The sequence below is a fragment of the Cylas formicarius genome, unplaced genomic scaffold (genome assembly GCF_029955315.1).
Source record: "Cylas formicarius isolate icCylForm1 unplaced genomic scaffold, icCylForm1.1 PGA_scaffold_5__7_contigs__length_24384050, whole genome shotgun sequence".
In the NCBI taxonomy this organism is placed as follows: domain Eukaryota; kingdom Metazoa; phylum Arthropoda; class Insecta; order Coleoptera; family Brentidae; genus Cylas; species Cylas formicarius.
Genome location: NW_026844341.1, coordinates 11,166,275 through 11,172,274, shown reverse-complemented (window position 1 = coordinate 11,172,274; position 6,000 = coordinate 11,166,275). Strand labels below are relative to the sequence as shown.

Below are 6,000 nucleotides of genomic sequence, written 5' to 3'. Positions count from 1 at the left end.
TCCAATGAAATGAAAGGAGTTAATTACAAATCAGTTTACAAATCAGTTGAATATGTATAATTTTCTTTGAAAAATGAGCCGTATTACAGCATTATTGCTATAGGAAAATGTTGAATTGTCAATTATTTCGGAAACTATACATTTTCGGACAAGCTTATTTAAAATACGAGGTTCTAATTTGAAAAAAAAAAAGACTTTCTAATATTCAAAATTAAATAATTAAGGCTCCCTTACACAAAAAAATGTTAATTATTTTAATGCCTGCAAATGTTATGTTTGCCATACATGTTACGTTCCATACCCTTGTAAAATCTTTGTTTATGGTTCGGTTTTGATATTTTTTGTTCGATAGATCTATGAAAAATTCACTAAAACCGTATGTTCCTTGTTAGATAAACCTAAAGTCATGGCTAACTGGTACTAATTTTTGATATCAAATATCTAGAAGGGCTGTTAGAGAATTCTTTAAGAACAAAGTGTCAACGAATTTTTGCTTACAACTACGGGGTGCTCCAAACGTCGTGGTTCCCTCGCTTAAGCATTACTCCTGTAGAATATTGGTTTATACCTCAATTTTGATAATTATTTTTTGCTGGATAGACCCTACTTTAGAGAAATAAAACGGTATTTCCGTATAGCATCGACTAAAGTCATGGCTAACTGACATAGTTTTTTGAAGCGGAAAATCGAGAAGTACTTTTAGAGATTCTTTCAATTTGAAAATGACAACAGATTCGTGTTCGGTTTATAATGTTTATAAAAAAAATATGGTAAACCTGTAAATAACGATTATTTTGTATGTGATTTTAAGATCTTAATGATTTGAGTTATTCACGGAATTAAGTATGGTTAGGTTTTATGTAGTTCTGAATTAGAATTTGTTGACACTTTGTTCTTAAAGATATCCCTTCCCGACATTTGACATCAAAAATTAGTTCCATTTAACCATGACTTTCACTTGGTGTAATAAGAAACATAAGATTTTAGTTCGTTTTTGAGAGATCTATCCAACAAAAAAAAAATCAAACCGTAATCAAAGATTTTACAACGATGTACAGCTTCAAGTGCGCCGTAAACGATATTTCAAACACGATATATTGAAACATTATAAAAATTGGTGTAGTTGGGTTCTAAGTACTCGTGAATAAGAATTCGTTGCCAATGTATTCATAAAAACGAATCTCCTTTTCGTTAAATAAGCTTAGTTGACCATGACTTTCAGTTGAAAGAATAAGCAAAACTAAGGTATATAACATTCATACATGAAATATATCCAGAATTTCCCTGAGGATTATAAAATGCAATAATATACAGGGTATGTTATTTTATTACTATTTATTATTATATTACTTATTTATTTATTTTGGCATTTACTCCAGATGAACAAAACTCCCGGTATACTTGAAAGGGAGTACTTTTTCTACGACCGTTAGTTTTTATATATATTATTGCAAAACAACACGAATATATTGACTGACTTGACCGCCAGAATCAACAAACGTCAAAATTCAAGCCGTGCAGTAAAATCTCCGTAAACATCCGATTGCTCCCAGACTCGTACGGTAATATTCGGGAAATGTCCGAAGAGGCTCGGATCCATGGGATAAGAAACTCAACTATTCATTTATCCTTCCGATCGGTTCTGCTATTGTTGTTGTCTTGTGTTATTGAATATGTCATATAAACAACGGAATAAACACAATTTTAAAACGTTATGTTGTTTATTTAACTTTTACAATTTAAAATAAAAAGCAAGTCCTAACCTTCAATTTTGTTTTGCTTGTAATGATGAGACATAGATATTTGAAAATGGTACAATTGGTATTGGCAAAATATTAATATGAAAACTGTAAAAAAGACTAAAGTTCATGCGAACGGTATGGAATCTTAAACTATAAATGTCATTTTAATTACTGAATAGTCCACTAGATTTTAATTGTAGCTTATACCACATAGTATTTAAATTGTCTGATATATTGCATAACATTTTTCAAAATAAATTAGAACTAAAAGTTCAAATTTTCACGAAATTATATATTATGACATGACAATTGTTTCGACAACACCGTGTCTTTATCAAATGATAAAGACACGGTGTTGTCGAAACAATTGTCATGTCATGATATATAATTTCGTGAAAATCTGAACTTTTAGTTCTTATTTATTTTGATAAATGGATTTTCATCAAGTAAAAGCCACCTCAGTTCAATTCATAACATTTTTCTGTGTATTAGTTTCAAAATTGACAAACGTCAAAATTCAAACCGTGCGGCAAAATTTCCGAAAACTTCCGACTGCTTCCAAACCCGTGCGGCAAAATCTCGGAAATGTCCCAAGTGTCTCGAATCCGTGGGAAACGAAACTGGTGTGGCAAAGTGGCGCTTCCATCACGCCAGATCGGTGTGTAATTAGGTATTTTACAGACGGGAGCAAAAAATAGTATATTATGCAACAAGTGCGGTAAACGGCATTTGTCTCACGAGTTTATTTTTAATAAACGAGTGCCTAAAAAAGTTTACCGAACGTGTTGCATAGTATATTGTAAAACAAAAACGGTTAGTTTTTGGGTACATTCTCGCAAAACAATACCGGCAGAATTGACAAACGTCAAAATTGAAAGCGTGGGAAATATCATCGAAAACATCCGGTTGCTTCCAAACCCGTGCGGTAAAATCCCGAAAATGTCCGAAAATTTGGTATTTTACAGACGGGAGTGGAAAACTATATTTACTTTCCCTTGGCCTTTGAATTTTCACGTCACACGGTATGTTCGTCTTTTTTTTTTGCGATGACGCCACCCGGTCAAAAAGTAAACAGGACGCGGTACGCAACAATTGACTAAGCGTTCTCAAAAAGAGAGAGGCTCGCCAAATTATCCAAATCAGCGACGTGAATTTGTTATGAAAAGCGGGAAAACGCGTGCGCCGATGGATTCCAAACACGACGCACGTTTCGGGAAAATTTTCAGTATCCCGCGAGATCCTGAAACTGTGTGGCACCGACAACGCCACTATCCCCCGGGAATCTAACCACGTGCTCTCGTTAAAGTTTCGGGAAAGTCGCGGCACGGAATTATAATTGCGGGAGGTGAAAAACAAACCGTTTCCTTCCCTGATTGACGCGCGCTACGCTTTATTTTTTCCATTCGTATTGAAAATTTACGCGAAATTCGAATGAGTTCCGGTTCTCCCGATAATTCGCGGGAGTTTTGAGGAGTGGTGAGTGGGCCGATGTTCGTTTACTTTTTCTTTAAGATACGATTCTGCCGTACAAATTTAAAAAAAGCGTACGCCGTACTGCACGTTGGAAACATCGTGAATGAAATTTCTCGGTTTTTGAAAAAGCGTCTTGCTCGTTTATCAAAATATTCTTTTCTGCAAAATCAAAGTTATAGAGTGCGATGGAATTCAGGGAAATTTCACGAAATTCCGCGAAGGATTCCTAGGAGATGTAAATGTCAAAGGAATCGCAGGGGACAACCGGATTCATGCTTCAGGTTGTTGAAGACATTTCTAGCGACAGTTTTGGAAACCGGCACCGCCCGGTATCGAACCGGTATCGAAAACTATTTGTATTATGTTTACAAGTGTTTAGGTTGCTGCACTTCATTTGGTTTTCAAAAATTACTCTGTCAGCACGATTCAACACGCAAATATGTGATATTGCGCATGTAGGCGGAGCCAACGGGTCATGTCACTGACGTCACACGGATTTGGCGGGATTCCTAACCAAATCTCATTGATGGTGTGTTTTTTCGGTATTCGTAAAGTTTCTGTGCTTTCTTGTGGTTTTGATTAATTATTTTTAGCAAAATGCGGTGTTCTGTGGCAGGCTGCAATACGAATAACGGGTTAAAACATTTTTCAAATGATTTGATGCTATTTCCGTTCCCTGATGACGAAAACATTCAAAAGAGTAGGGTGGCTTCCAAACGGGCAGTTCTAAAATACTAAACTAGTTCTGACAAAATTGGGTCTGTATCAGTTACGAGATCCTGCTTTTCCAACATTAATATTTTCTAAATTTAGTTTCTAGCGAGGTTCGGATAACGAAATATGGGAAATACATGATCGTTAATTCAAATGCCATAAAAGTCGTTTAATTTCTGCCCTAGTCGTAACGATGATACATGTTTGTTGTATATCATGGTATACTGCACATAATAGCCGCCTCTCGTCATTGCAATAACTGCTAAAATTCATTTTAGCCCGTAAATTCTCTATTCTAGCAAAAAAAAATGTGTTCACTTTTAAGACTCTTGTTCATTTTATTACTTTTTCAAACTGTACATTTATAATTAATCTATAGAAAATTCTAAAAAAATACAGTGATTTATACTAAAATTAATTTGGAAAAACAAAAAAAACAAATTTCTTTAACATTCACAGATCATCTTAATCATTTTTTATTAATCGTAAATAAAAGGGTACCTAGTCCATTATTATAATATCAAATTATCACGCTAAATTTTTGGGACTAGAACTCGACGAAACCGTATCTTGGGAAACTCAATGCCAATTACTTTCTTCATAACTGCACACTTATTCTTCCCTAATAAAAAAATAAAAACTGCTTTGGATAGGATATGCGTGGTAAGTTTCTACTATGCTCACATCCATTCGAGATTACTGGTATTCATTTAAGAAAAATAGACTAGAATTTTCTAAAAGATATTTTAGGAACACCGGTGTCTATAATAAACTTTCAACAGAGCTAAAAAGTAATAGTAATACAAACATTTTCAAATCCAAAATAAAATACATTTCCCTAAAAAAACTGTTTTTTTAATTTAAAGGAATATTTTACTTATTAATGTTTGCTATCACTGTATCGTCGTGCTCTGTCACCTATTTTTATTATATAAATTTTTAATATAATCTATATTGCGTAACTAATTTTTACCCACTTTACGAAATCCATAATACCCTGATTGTATTCTAAATATGTGGGATAATAAAAATATTATTATTATTATTATTATTATTATTATCGAAACTTCGTGCAAACGCCATTAAACAAATTCGGAACTATTTCTTCATTAACGTAAATATCTTAAAATACATTTTATAAAATAAAACGTAACGGTTTGTTTATATGTTTCCGTATATTTGGATTCCACAAATATCCAGCACAAATATTACCTTATTTGTGGATTAGTATGTATGTAAACATTACTACTGGCGCAGATTGTTACTTTACTTTTTTAAGGAAGTTAATTTTTTGTTGAGATTCACTGACTGGAAGTCAAAGGCTAAAATAAATATGTTAAAATTGAAAATAATGTTACCGGGTCCAAACGTATTAATGGGAAAACGGGGGTGATACAGTAGAGGAATTGGGTAACGGGACATGAAACTGATAAAACTTCTAGGCTTGTATTTGTTAAACCTCAATCAATAGAAACCCCTCTTACATAGAAGCAGGGTTTCAGAAAGGCCTAAAAACATCAGTGGCCTTTGTCGATCTTAGCGCAGCATACGACACAGTGTGGATAGATGGGCTGATCCTGAAACTCATGAAAATGATCCCTTGCATGAAACTAACCAGATTACTGGAAAGAATGCTGAAAGGTCGCTATTTCAAGGTCACTTTAGGCACATCAAGTAGCAAATCAAGAAACATTAAAAACGGTCTCCCTCAAGGCTCAGTACTGGCTCCACTACTTTTTAATGTTTACATAAGTGACACCCCAAATACTACGTCACGTAAGTTTTGTTACGCAGACATGGCTATAGCCACTCAAAATAAACACCTTGAAGAAGGAAAAACAACCATAACAGCCGACTTAGAAACCTTAAACCAATACTTCCAAAAATGGAGACTGGGCCCGAACCCAAATAAAACAGAGACATGTGCCTTCCACTTAAATAACAGGATGGCGCACAGAGAACTAAATGTCACGTTTTGTGGAGAACCAATCAAACACAACAAACACCCCAAATATCTAGGCGTAGTCCTCGATAGCACCTTGAATTGACATGCCAGAAATTTAAAACCCGA

At 34.3% G+C, this 6,000-nt stretch overlaps 1 protein-coding gene across 1 annotated transcript in view; it reads left to right on the top strand.

Annotated features, from left to right (window-relative positions):
- Nucleotides 1–2,988: 2,988 nt before the first annotated feature.
- Nucleotides 2,989–6,000, top strand: part of LOC132702315 (ras-related and estrogen-regulated growth inhibitor) — an 82,419-nt gene continuing 79,407 nt past the window's right edge. The window contains exon 1 of the mRNA XM_060670874.1: nucleotides 2,989–3,218. The gene's annotated coding sequence lies outside the window, so the exon portion shown is untranslated. The remainder of the gene's footprint in view (nucleotides 3,219–6,000) is intronic.